The sequence below is a fragment of the Bubalus kerabau genome, chromosome 1, assembly GCF_029407905.1.
Source record: "Bubalus kerabau isolate K-KA32 ecotype Philippines breed swamp buffalo chromosome 1, PCC_UOA_SB_1v2, whole genome shotgun sequence".
NCBI lineage: Eukaryota > Metazoa > Chordata > Mammalia > Artiodactyla > Bovidae > Bubalus > Bubalus kerabau.
This window is the reverse complement of record NC_073624.1, coordinates 267,648,172-267,661,503: the sequence shown is the minus strand read 5'-3', so window position 1 is coordinate 267,661,503 and position 13,332 is coordinate 267,648,172. Positions and strand designations below refer to the sequence as shown.

General features: G+C 44.4%; 3 long non-coding RNA genes across 3 annotated transcripts; 1 reads left to right on the top strand and 2 right to left on the bottom strand.

The window, feature by feature from the left end:
- Positions 1 to 355: 355 nt before the first annotated feature.
- On the bottom strand, positions 356 to 1,431 carry LOC129640220 (uncharacterized). The gene is made up of 2 exons (XR_008708706.1): positions 1,364 to 1,431; positions 356 to 525 (listed from the first exon to the last, which is right to left on the bottom strand). It is a non-coding gene; the product is annotated as an uncharacterized LOC129640220 (long non-coding RNA).
- A 285-nt stretch (positions 1,432 to 1,716) lies between these two features.
- LOC129640213 (uncharacterized) lies at positions 1,717 to 4,361 on the bottom strand. The gene is made up of 3 exons (XR_008708705.1): positions 3,902 to 4,361; positions 2,803 to 2,878; positions 1,717 to 2,276 (listed from the first exon to the last, which is right to left on the bottom strand). It is a non-coding gene; the product is annotated as an uncharacterized LOC129640213 (long non-coding RNA).
- A 3,579-nt stretch (positions 4,362 to 7,940) lies between these two features.
- LOC129642291 (uncharacterized) lies at positions 7,941 to 12,934 on the top strand. Its single transcript, XR_008709596.1, has 3 exons — positions 7,941 to 7,995; positions 12,249 to 12,295; positions 12,765 to 12,934. It is a non-coding gene; the product is annotated as an uncharacterized LOC129642291 (long non-coding RNA).
- The last annotated feature ends 398 nt before the right edge of the window (positions 12,935 to 13,332 follow it).

The following is a 13,332-nucleotide window of genomic DNA, read 5'->3' as shown; positions in this document are numbered from 1 at the left end:
CGCGTTTATGCCTAGCGCCCGGCGGTAGATCCCTTCGAGGCCAATCGCATTTGCTGAGCCGCGTTCTGAGCCCGCTGTGGACTTTTTTTTTTTTTTTTTTTTTAAGTAAGTTCCGTTCAGTTCAGTCGCTCAGTCGTGTCCGACTCTTTGCGATCCCACGGACCGCAGCACGCCAGGCCTCCCTGTCAATCACCAGCTCCCGGAGTTTACTCAAACCTACGTCCATCGAGTCGGTGATGCCATCCAACCATCTCATCTTGTGTCGGCTCCTTCTTCTCCCGCCTTCAATCTTTCCCAGCATCAGGGTGTTTTCAAATGAGTCTTTTTTTTTTTTTTTTTTTTTTTTTTTAGTAAAGCCACCGCCTTCTGAGCCGATTCGGGACTTTTGGTAAAGCCAGTCGCGTTGGAAATGCGAATGTGACCCGTGGTCCGGAACGAATCGGATGGCCTGGGAAGGTAGCCACCAGCTCCCTGGTGGAGTTCGCGGGCAGCTGGTGTTCCTGTCACTCTGACATTTTTCCCTTCCTGAAAGCAGTTGGGGAGGGGGGTCTGAGAGTAGGGTGAACGTCTACGTGTTCTGTTACACTGTAGTTAGATTCATGAGGATAGTGAGTTTTAATGCAGTGTAATTTTATACCATGATCTGTTGTTGCTCCGTGGCTTTTCCACAAATGTTCATCGTCTATTAGCAAATTAATTCAATAGCAGGTCCATTTCTACTTTTGCGATAGGATGGCTCCAAAAATGAGAGGGAAACCAATTGCTGGAGGGAAAGGAGACTTCCAGAGATACAGGAAAGCATGTTTTATGAGGTCGATGATAGGTTCCAATTTGCTATCAGCAGGTGTGAAGTGGTATCTAATCTCAAGAACGGCCTCAAAGGCCAGGAGCCACTTAATACTGTCCTGTCTTTGCCTTTCTCCAACACTCCAGTGTTCTTGCCTGGAGAATCCCCTGGACAGAAGAGCCTGGCGGGGCTACAGTCCGTAGGGTCGCAAAGAGTCCGACAGGACTAAGTGATTTGGCACAGCACCGCAGCACCGCAAAGGGCAATGGGCTGCCATTTTAAATGAACTTATATCCAAGTCGCAGTCTGCAACTCTACCTGCTACATTACTCAGAATCCCTAATTTAGGAATTTTCGTATCAACCACGGACATGTTAGTATTCCACATGTTAAAAAGTGCCAGTCAATGGACCAGGATAATTGAGAGCAAACCTTCCATCACTCCAGCTTCCTCATTACACACGTTCTGAATTATACAAACCACTAGCTCCCTAATGAAGGATGCCTATCTATTTTTACTGCAACTTTTCATTACTTACTTATTACATACTATGATGACTCAAGTGGTAAACATACCTTTCACTGCCCACGATATAACCCAAGTCTTGTGTGTATCCATAATATGCTTAATAGTAGCTTCAGAGTTGCCTGGAGAAATGACTTTTGGGGGGAAGTTATGTGATATGATTTTTAGGTGATACTGTGAAGTAAATACTGTTAAGCCCCAAATTGATTTTCCTGCAATTACTACATATTACTAATGAAATCAAGTCAATGAAACCCTGGTAAACCTCTTTTTCAAAGTAATCAAATGTAAACAGTATCTTTCAAAGCATTTTGCTAACAGTCTAATGTTTCCTCTTCCTTAACCCAAGATTTAATTCGACTCCTCTGAAAGAAGAATCCCACTTTATTGACCATACTTTAAAACATATAACCAAGAGTTAAGGATCAAATTCAGTTTAGTTTGAGTTCAGGAGTTTTTTCACTCCTGATTTTCTATAATTTTCCTCCCTTTCCTCTTCTCCCTCCTGTATCTTGTTCCTTAAGTACATGGTTGCTCTAGATTTTACCAACAGAGGGCACCCCCGAGTCATTGCACGTCCTAGCGTCCTGAAATGGAACTATTGTTCTTTAGAGGAAAAACTTCATTTCTTTTGAGGTGCTTTATTGCTCCTCTGTTGTAAACATTTGACAAGCCCAAGATTTATACGCCTAAGAATTCATTTTTTATTGCTGCATAAGTGTTCAGTATGCTAGAGGAAAATATTAATTTTCACAATTAAACCGCAAGGTGGTTCTTATTTTCAGGACATTAGGTTAGTTGACACATTCGCCGGGTACATTCGGACTGTTAACAAGATCCGAAGTCAGCTTGGGAAGCAAGAGCGTGGTGAATGGTCAATTATAGCGTACCCACTTTCCCAGCTAGTATGCCGCAAGTTAAGGAGTCTTTTCAGACTCTACGAAGAAAAATCTGGAGAGGGAGCTAGAACACAAACATAAAATCGATGACTTATAAAAGTTTTATATTTTAATAAAAAATAAAACCGTGAGGTGACAGCTTGCATAATTCAAACAAATCCATCCCGTTTCTTGCCCCTTGTATTCTTCCTTCCTTCCTTTTTATTTTCAGGAAGAAAAGAGGAAACCAGAACAGTACAATTGGGGGACACAGGAAAGCATCTCATAGTATGAACGTGCCAAATGGGTAGAAATAAAACACATGCCAGCAACATTAATGGATTCTAAACAGACGGGGTTTCTTTTCGGGAACCTTTACATGATGTCTAACTGTTCCCCTGTTAATATACAGAATCTCCATTTCCAGAAATCTACCAGGACCCTCTTCTAACAGACCACCCCGGGGCAGAGGAGCCAGGAATCGGACCCAGGGCTGCGATGTGTGCCACCCATTTTAGAGGAAAGATTCCCCTCTGTTCCCCAGCAAAGCCGGGGAGAAGAAGCCCGGAGTCCTACAGCCCGGCGGCTAGCGGCTTGTGTATCGTACTTACATCATTCTTAACCCTTCCGCTCCTGGAGGGGGCTTGGCGGGATCGGGGGACCCCTGAGCTCCGGAACACGCAGCACCTGGGTGTGACAGAGGATTTCCAGGGCCGGGGGTAAGAGCTGCGCCCCCGGAAGGAGAGGGCCTAGGGCGTGCGTGGGGTTCATCACCCGCTCGTACCCGACTGGCCCCGCGATCCCTGCGGGCTCAGCCGCGGCTCGCGCTGCTCAGAGCGGCAGGTGCAAAAAGCATTTGGGAGTCGCTTGCCAGCGCGCGGAGGTAATGCGCTTCCTGTCCATTTATCTCAGGAAACCAGCGCAGCCTTCCCTTCCAAACAGAATTAACCTCTCATTAGCCAGCCACTCATTCCCGAGAAGGCCTTAAAAGCTTTACCAGCCCGCTAATGTATTTAGGCTTTTCTTCCAGGCAAACGCAGCCGTTGCCGCGACTGCCATCAGCCCCTGGTGGCGGGGAGGTGAGGGGAGGGGGGTTCCTCTGGGCTCCCCCGGGAGCCAACCGCTTACCTTCTCCCCTCCTCCCCCCGGCTTCAAGTCAGGGAAACTCTGGCCAACCCAGATCCCCAGACTGTAATCACGGGCAGACCCGACACCGCTGAACCGACTTGCTGCGGGAAACAGCCCCAACAAGTCCCCACTGATTTCGCAAGCGCCCGTCGCATCAAAGCCTCCAGCTCTGTGAGCCTCACGGAACCAGCGGGGGTACCCGGGAAGGAACTTCGACGGCCAGCTGGGCCCGGGTCGCAGGTGCTGACTCCCCTTTTGGGGCGCCAGCCCCGTTCTCAGCACTGAGCAAGGTCGGGGGTGGGGGGGTGGGGGGTGGCAGTGTTCGCCGGGATCCGGCGGATCCAGCCGAAGCCGGGAGTGGGGAATCCAGTGCGGTTCTAGGTCTGCACGTGGCAAGAAGGGGCCTTTGCAGAGCTGGGCTTTTCTCACCCTGGCTCCCCGCCGCCCCGAGGCGGGCAGATTTATACCACACAGGTGGACGGAGACCTAAACAAAACAGTCCCGGTCGCTGCCTGCCGCTCGCCATCCCCCCAACCCCGGCCCTCTGGCCCACCGCAAACTTCAACAAAATAAACAGCTCACCACAGGCATTCCCTTGTCTGCAGCACGACGCTTGCCAGCTGGGAAAATAAGCCGCAAGCCACGCGGCCGGGGCGCTGAGCGAGGCAGCGCGGCGCCCGGTTCTCTTTCCCCGGTGGGGGCGGCGGGAACCAGGGGGCGCCAGGGGGGGGTCCGCCCCGGGATGGGGTTAGGGACTCGCCCTCCCGGTTCCCCGACTGTGAGGGAGCGCCCGGTGAGGCGCTGCGCCCTTGCTGCCGCCGCAATCTCTCCGGCTCCCTAGGGGAGGGGGGCGGGAGGCAAAAAGCCCTTAGCTGCGTCCTCGCTTTCTCCAAGCTGCTGTCTCTTCCCTTTCGTTATCAAAGACCAAATCTAGGGGGTCTCCACCCCACCCCTCCACGTCTCCCCCTGCCGGCGCGCACTGGATCTGTGCAGTGCGGCGGCGGAGGGGCGCGCAGCGGCTGGCCAGGACCCCCAGCCTCCAGGTTTGCTCGCCCGCGTTCCCCCCACCCCGCGGGCCGGCACAAAGAGCCTTTCACTCGGCCAAAGCCACCCTCCTCGCCGGCTGCATTGCATTTTGCTCCCCGTTCCACCCCCCCGCACCAACCTATTCCCGGTCGGTGGCTGTGCCAGCTGTCGCCAGGGCAGGGCGGCAGGGAACGTGGGCACGTGGTTCCTACTCTGCGCTTTGCCGCACAGACGCGGATGCCCCGCTTTCCACCCCTTTCTCTCTCTGCCCACCAGCGGCGTCTAAATGCCTTCCTCCCTTTCCATACACGACCTCTGAGTGTCTTCCTAATACGTCTAAACTAGGGAGGGGGGCAGTATTGGTCCTCTGGAGTTTCGCTGAAATAAGGAATCCAGCCATTTGTCCCGTCCCTCTAAAAGGGGTTTGAGTTTATAGCTTAAGACAAACCTAGAACAACCATTTGGGAATCACGAGGGGAGAGAGGGGCTTCGCTGGTAGCACAGTTGGTAAAGAATCTGTCTGCAATGCAGGAGGCCTGGATTCGATCCCTAGGTTGGGAAGATTCCGCTGGAGAAGGAAATGGCAACCCACTCCAGTATTCTTGGCCTGGAGAATCCCATGGACAGAGGAGCCTGGCGGGCTACAGTCCATGGGGGCTCAAAGAGTCGGGCACGACTTAGCGACTAAACCCCACCACCACCACCACCAGGCGAGAGAGACATCTAAGACACAGGCGAGGAAGTGTGTTACAAAGAACAAGCCCAAGCGCACGCAACGTTCAAGGGAAGACAGTCCCTTGGGTAAAAGCAGAAGGCGGGTTGGGGGGCTGGGGGCTAGAGGGAAGGGACTAGCTGACTTTCCAAAGTTGAAAATAAGCATCACTGTTATTCAGCAGTAGCTATGATTATTCTGTGCGATCAAGGCCTGAGACAAGCAGGCTGCGTCTCCTCGTTTGGGCAGATAGTCCAGCGTCTTGACCTAGGCACTTCACTTTTTGCCTCCTTGGAAGTTTCTCCGACCCTCTCTAGCTTTTCTTTGCCTTCTGCTGTCCCCGCTCTGGTGCTGCTCGGTCTGTCGCTAGAGGCAGCGTAGAGCAGGGCAAAAAGGGCGGGGTAGGAATCCAGGTAGCCGGGTCCTTTAGGGACTTTCTGAAGAGGAGTCAGGCAACTGATGTCTTTGGCTCCTGGGTCACTATGGAGAAAGGGTGCGTTAGGGGCAGTGGCCGGGTTCCTTCTGGTTCTGAAATCCTATGATGAGACATGCCCGCTGGCACCCTCTCTGTAGTTTCCTTTTCCCCTTTTAAAGCATTTATCCACTTGGCTTTATCTTCTCCAAGTGCCAATCAAATTGGAAAAAAAAAGAAAACCAAAAACTGGGGATGTTTCATGATAAACGTAAGATATATTGGAAAATGCTCTTTTTGCTACTGAGAATTAAAAAAAATAATAACCCTCAGCTCCTGGTCCATAGAAACAAGGAATTTTAATGTCCTCACTTTGAAAAGCTACTCCAACAATCAGTAGAGCAGAGCTTTGATTTAAAACCTAAAGGCAAGCCTCCTGTGTTTTTCTTTTCCCTTCCACCAACACAAAGACAAGCTGCCACATAAAATAATGATGAACAAGAGTTCAAAGCAAGCCCAGGGAGCCAGCCCAGAGGACGTTTGCTAATGCAGCCGGAGTCCTTCACCACAGCCCCGCTAAAGCTGGCTTTGGACAGCACATAAATAGTAGGCAGGAGCTGCCAGAACCCCTTTCCCTTCACCCCTTTCCATAAATATTGGTCAGTGGAACCTGTATGCTAACTTGTCAGCTATCATGTAAATGCATTAATCAAATCAATACACTAAACTTTCCCTTAGTTTCATGGGAAAGCCCAATAGCTTCCCTGGTGGCTCAGAGGGTTAAGTGTCTGCCTGCAATGTGGGAGACCAGGGTTCGATCCCTGGGTGGGGAAGATCTCCTGGAGGAGGAAATGGCAACCCACTCTAGTATTCTTGGCCTGGAGAATCCCATGGATGGAGGAGCCTTGTACAGGCTACAGTCCCTGGGTTGCAAAGAGTTGGACACGACTGAGAGATTTCACTTTCACTTTCTTTCATAATTCTTTCCAGAATTTTTGATTCACTACTCACTTTGGAATCTTTAGCCTTATTTCTCCCTCTGGAAAAACCTGACTGTTTTCTGTGAATCTTTTCTGAAACCATGACAATAAAAGGTGAAATTTTATAATGAAGTATTAATTTTTAAACCATAAATCTCTTGCTTCTTCAGCTTCAACAAAAGAATTTTAGAACTGCTTAGCTTTCATACCAATGCACACTTAAAAATTATATATTGAAGAGAATTCTTAAGTATACTTTCATTGGGAAATATAAATTATTGTTTAAATAATAGTGATGGAGGAACATTTTGAGCTTGTCTAATTCTGTTCCTTTCATTTCTATCCGTCACACTACCATCATGACTGTCCCATTCATATATGCTAAAAATGGTTATATTTCTAATTAAATACCACACGGTAGGTTTCATTAGTAAAAGAACATGGCTTATTTCCCATCCACCCCCGCCCCCCAATTCTTTTTTTTTTTTTTTTTGGACTGGCGATTCATTTCATATATGATATTATACATGTTTCAATGCCATTCTCCCAAATCTTACTCAATGCTCCATAACTTTTTTCTCTTATTTCATTTTAATCTCTTTTTCCTCATACCAGCCAGAATAAACCAAAGATGGGAATAGAAAAGAGACAGAAAAATAGCTTTCAGTGTTTGACTTAGTGTTTCTATATTGACTGCAAAGAAACCTTCTAATGACTCAATGTGCATTTGTACCAGCCTCTGAATTTCCACTTACACGTGCTAGAACTTCAGCATTTAAAATGTTCAGCTAATGTACACATTCAGCTCTCCAGCTGTCAAATTCATAGTTTGTTTACATTTGATATTCCTAAGTTTTTCCTTTTGCAAATTGAAAGAGTAGCCTCAATGATCAAGCACCAGATGAATCCAGTTTTCAGATTCTCTTGTTTTCCTTTCCTTTCTTTAAAAGGCTGTGCTGGTCTTTGTTGCTGCACACCGGCTTGCTCTAGTCGCAGTGAGTGGGGGCTACTCTTTGTCTTGCCCTTTGCAGACTTCTCACTGAAGTGGCTGCTTCTGTCCTGGGGCGCGGGCTCTAGGCCCAGCAGGCTCAGGAGCTGTGGCCCAAGGGCTTTGTTGCTCTGAGTCATGTGGAATCTCCCCAGACCAGGGGTTGAACACGTGTCCTTTGCATTGGCAAGTGGATTCTTAGCCGCGGGACCACCAGAGAAGTCCTGTTTCCCTTTGCTTGCATGTGCTGTTGTAATTCTTCTCTAGTTTCAGATTAATGCTCAGATCTATTTACTCATAAAGTTTGAGAATTATTGTTATTGCTAATAAATCACACTATTTTAAATATTAGTAACACCAGTAATAAGATTGGTAAGGAATAGAATATTTATATAGTAATGCTGGGAGAAAATGCTACTTTTTACAAGTGATTAATAAAAATATTTTACTTAGTTAAATGTTACTGAAGTTTCTCAAGATCTTTTTTACTTTACAGGATCAATGTTTAAATTGAGTGACATCATAAAGGATCTAAGACCTACTTCTACTTGTAAAAGGGTGAGAATTTGCTTTGCTTTTATCCCCTCCATACAAAGATGTACAAGAACTGTTCTGAGCCATCAGTTCACATGATGGTTGAGGTAAAGAATTCTGGCAAATTAGAAATTTTAAAATAAAACCCCTGAACACGCAGCTAATGAGCAAAGAAAATTTAAAAAGAAAAAATCCTTCAGAAGGTGGAAACTATTACATTCTGTCAGCAAGCCTGATTTTCTGGAGAAACCCTGCAATTCTAAAGTATTCCTACAGGATTTCCCTGGTGGTTCAGTGACTAAGGCCCTGAACTTTCAGAGCAGGGAGTGTGGATTCAATCCCTGGTTGAGGAACTAACACCCTACATACTGCAAGGAGTGAGCAAAAAACCCCCAATAAACAGTTTGAAGAGTAATCTAATTAAAAAAATAGAAGTATTCTTACATATGTACACAATAAAGTACATATATAAATGCATATTGAGTTAATAAAGTTAATATTCTTGAGAACATATGTGATAAGAAAGTAGACAATGATCTCCTTTAAGTGCTAGGAAAAGATGCTACAGTTTTTTGTGGACTTGCTATTAGAAAAGCTCTTATCATGCATCTTTCAGCCGTTCAGCCCAGTGTAAGACAGTAGAACAAGGAACAGCACGGACTGACCTTCTCTTTATTGTGTTTATAAATGTTTTTCAATTGTACTCATATAAACGCATGCACATTAAATTTTCTAGATTTCCTAATCTAACTTTATATTGTCTTTAAAATTTTATGCAATTTTAAAGGTTATTTTCCACTTAGAATTATTATAAAATCTTGGCTATAGCCCTCATATTGTACAGCCTTTCTTACACCCAATAGTTTGTGCCTCCTACTCCCCTACCTCTGTGTTGCCCCTTCTGCCTCAACGCCACTGGTAACCACTAGTTTGATCTCTTATCTGTGAGTCTGCTTCTTTTTTGTTCTATGCTTGATTTCATCTTTCTTTGTCTGATTTGATTTCACGTAGCATAATGCCCTCCAAGTTCATCTCAGTTCAATTCAGTCTCAGTCGTGTCCGACTCTTTGCAACCCCATGGACGGCAGCATGCCAGGCCTTCCTGTCTATCAACAACTCCCGGAGTTTACCCAAACTCAAGTCCATTGAGTCGATGATGCCAGCCAACCATCTCATCCTCTGTCGTCCCCTTTTCCTCCCGCCTTCAATCTTTCCCAGCATCAGGGTCTTTTCAAATGAGTCAGAACTTTGCATCAGGTGGCCAAAGTGTTGAAGTTTCAGCTTCAACATCAATCCTTCCAGTGAACACTCGGGATTGATCTGCTTTAGGATGGACTGGCTGGATCTCCTTGCAGTCCAAGGGACTCTCAAGAGTCTTCTATGCTGCTGCAAATGGCAACACTGTGTTCTTGTTTATGGCTTTGAGTGGTACTTTGCTGTATGTATATTTGTATCTTCTTTATCCATTAATCTATTGAGGGACACATGTTGTTTCTTTATCTTAGCTATTGCAAATAATGCTGCTATGAACTTGGGGGTATATATATATTTTTTTTTTAATTTGTGTGTGTGTGTGTGTGTGTTTCAGCAGTGGAATTACTGGGTCAGATGGTAGTTCTGTTTTTAGTTTTTTGAGAAACCTCCATCAGTGCCTGCACCAGTTTACATTCCTACCAACAGTGTACGAAGATTTTCTTTTCTCTATACCCTTGTCAATATTCATTATTTGTGTTCTTTTTGATGACAGCCTTTCTGACTGGTGTGAAGTGATATCTCATTGTGGTTTTGATTTGGGTTTCTCTGATGATTAGTGATGTTGAACACCTTTTCATGTGTTTATTGGCCATCTGTGTTTCCATTGTCAAAAATATGTTTGGTTCTTCTGCCTATTTTAATTTTTTTTTTAAATGTTGAGTTGTATGAGCTGTTTATGTATTTTGGATATTACCCCCATCAGTCATATCACTGGTAAACATTTCCCCCCAAGCAGTAGGTTTTCTTTTTGTTTTGTTGACAAATTTCCTTTACTGTGCAAAAGTTTTTAGGCTTAATTAGATCCCACTTATTTTATTATTGCTGTTTAGTCTCTAAGTCATGTCTGACTCTTTGTGACCCCATGAACTCTAGCTTGTCACTCCTCTGTCCATGGGATTTCCCAGGCAAGAATACTGGAGTGGGTTGCCATTTCCTGGACCCACTTGTTTGTTGTAATTAAATCTTAAGAGGCAACATATACATCTCCCAAATATTCACTTTCTTTTACATTACATTTGCTCTGTAAAAGGTAAAGCTCAAGAAATTGTAAAAGAATCTTTTTAGAGAGGTAAAAAACTGTGAAGTTACTCTTCTGTAAACCAATTTAGACCTACCATGGTAACTCGTAACTTCTTACAGAGGTGTAATCTCTTCCCACACTCACCTGTATACACAATGGTAGGAACATTATAAAAATATGACACCATGGAAGATATGAAAATCCTTAAAATGCCATGGAACCTAAGACATTTGAGAAATTGGATAACCTCAATTCTAATAGCCAACATTACCAATTAAGAGTTTAAATAATACAATTATGTAAAGTTTAAAAAATAAAATTAAATTAAAAAAAAAGTAAGTTAAAAAAAAAAGAGTTTAAATAATAATAAAAAAGTGTTCTCTAATATACAGATGATATGTTTATACCTACAGATAGGAGAGAAAATTCCAAGGAGATATATTTTAATCCAACTTAATACATTGAAAAAAACCATGGGGCCAAAGGAATAAATGTTAAATAATCTCAAATGCAAAAAAAACCAGTATTTTCTTTTTTTCCCTCATATTTCATCATGCCATCATTTCAAGTTGTCTAACCACACAGAGAGCCTCAGGCTGTGTTACTCCATGCCAGAAGAAAGGTTAGATTCAAGCCTGAGGATGAACCTATGGATGGATGAAAACAGTACATGTTCATCAGAAGTTTGAATGAAGTAAATCTGCCTGAATTCAAGAGTGGGGCTCATTTCAAATGAAGAATAGGAGAGGATTTTCAGAGGTCAGGCTCTTGCTGCTGAGTTGTTAGTGTGCTCTTCAGCTGTCCCAGCTGGGGCTGTCCATCAACTAAGAATGTGAGGAATGCATGACTGGTGCGGGGATCTGTGTGAAATAGATGACGTTTCCCTTGCCCCTGCCCCCTGGAGGGGGTGCCACAAGGGAGATGGGGGATACACACCCCTAGGCCCCCTGAAGCATACAGCATCCAGGACACTCGGTCTTTGTTAAAGAAAGGATCATGCACAAATGTAATTCCTTTCTCTTAATCCTTCCATTAAGCAAATACTTTTTGAGCACGCACCAATGAGCCTGGCAAGCTTCAAAATTTGTGGATATTGCTGAAAATAATTCAGACAGGGCTCTGAATGTATATTCTGATGGTGGGAACACAAACAAATAAACAAGCCAATAAACAAAATAATTTTAATAATGCTATCGAGTTTAAGGAATAGGCTTTTGTTAGTAATGAGGGTGAGAAGGAGTCAACATTAACAGAAAGGGCTTTCTGAAATATCATGGAAAGGCGTGGAATAATGTGGAGGGGAAAGGGTTCCAGGCAGAGGTCAGTGTCTCAAGGTATGAACAATCCTGTAGTGTTCAAGGAAGAAAAAAAACTATATCAAAAAAGTACTTTATGTGGGAGAATTTTAAGCAATCTAAGGTAGAGTTCTTTAATTCCCAGATGGAATTTGAATGAGGGAGATGTCCTGGTTGTTCCCAAGCCTTAGGAAGGTAAGAAACAGAAGGAACATTTATTTAATTATTATTAGGAGTGACACCCTGTGTCTGACTCAGAGGTGGGGGTGGGTGAGCTCTAACTGCCTCGTAACCTCTCTCTAAGCACAGATTATTGTTCATCTTTTGTAAAGGAGAAAATTTAGATCGAGAGATTGAAAAACCTGTCCAAAGGTACGTGACACGTGGTTGGTAGAGGATTTGAACCAAGTCTTTCTGATTCTAAAGTCCAGTTTTATTTCTGCTAGACTTCACTGCTCTGTGTTATTTAGGGACAGTCCTGGGGTTAGAGTGCACAGAGAACATTATAAGATTTTTGTGTCACCAACATATTAAATGAGTGTAATTAATAGGAGAATTAAAAAGGGAGCTTATTGAGAAAAAACATTAAGAATTATTTTTAGAAATTTAAAATTAAACCTGTAGTCCTCATCTAGCCCACTCAAGAATCTCTCCTCAACTGTGCAAAGACCTGAAGATTTTCTCCACTCATCTGTCACTCTGTACAGCTCTCGTCAAGACTTGAATGAACAGTCTTCACTTGATAAAATGTCCAGTAAGTAGCCTATGGCTTGATCATGGGACTGCGTGGCTGGATGCTCACTCCTGCAGTGGGATGCCTGTGTGTTTCTAGTGAATTCACAAACAGAATTATCTTATGGACATAATTGTGCCCATTTCACAACATAGCTTGTACCATTTTCTTAGTAAGGGCTGTGTGATTATGGCAATGCTTGTGTGGTGTCCATGGTGCCAGATACACAGTAATATTAGTGGCTTCCTACCACATTCAGAGCCTGGAAGGAGCACGAGAGGTAATTTTGTGGAAAAAGTCTGGTCCAATCACAATGGAAAATAATCTGAGTTATTGGTGCAGAGCTTCATTACTGTACTCATTATTACTTTTAAAAGAGTTAGAACTGTTTTATCCCTACTTCATTCATTTCAGTCAGTTAGCTATTCGGCCCATCTGTCTTTCTACAAACATTTACTGAACTACCTACTATGTGCCATTATTCTTCTAGGCATGCATGCTCAGTCACTCAGTCATGTCTGACTCTTCGCAACCCCATGGACTGTGGCCCACCAGGCTCCTCTTTCCATCTAATTTTCCAGGCAAGAATACTGGAGTGGGTTACTGTTTACTACTCCAAGGGATCTGCCTGACCCAAGGATTGAACCCGCTTCTCCTGCTTGGCAGGTGAGTTCTTTACCACTGAGCTACCTGGGAAGTCCTTTTCTAGGCACTAGGGATATATCAATGAAAGAAAAAAAAAAGACTTAGGAACTGAGACATATATTAATGCATGAATCATAAAGGTCCTCGCTGCTAGAGGGAGAGAGAGAAAACACACATAAACTTGCAGACAGTGTAGAGTATATTAAAAGGAGTAACATGCTCTGGGAAAAATAGAACATGATAGTGAGGTGGAATGCTGATTTCTAGGTAAAGTTCTTAAAAGGGTGGTGAAGGTGGGCTTAGCTGAGAAAGTGATATCTGAGCAGACTTGGAGGATTTGACTGAGTGACCCAGGCAGCTATCTGAAGCAAGGAATTTCAAGGCAATAGCCCGTGCAATGATTCTGAGGTGGG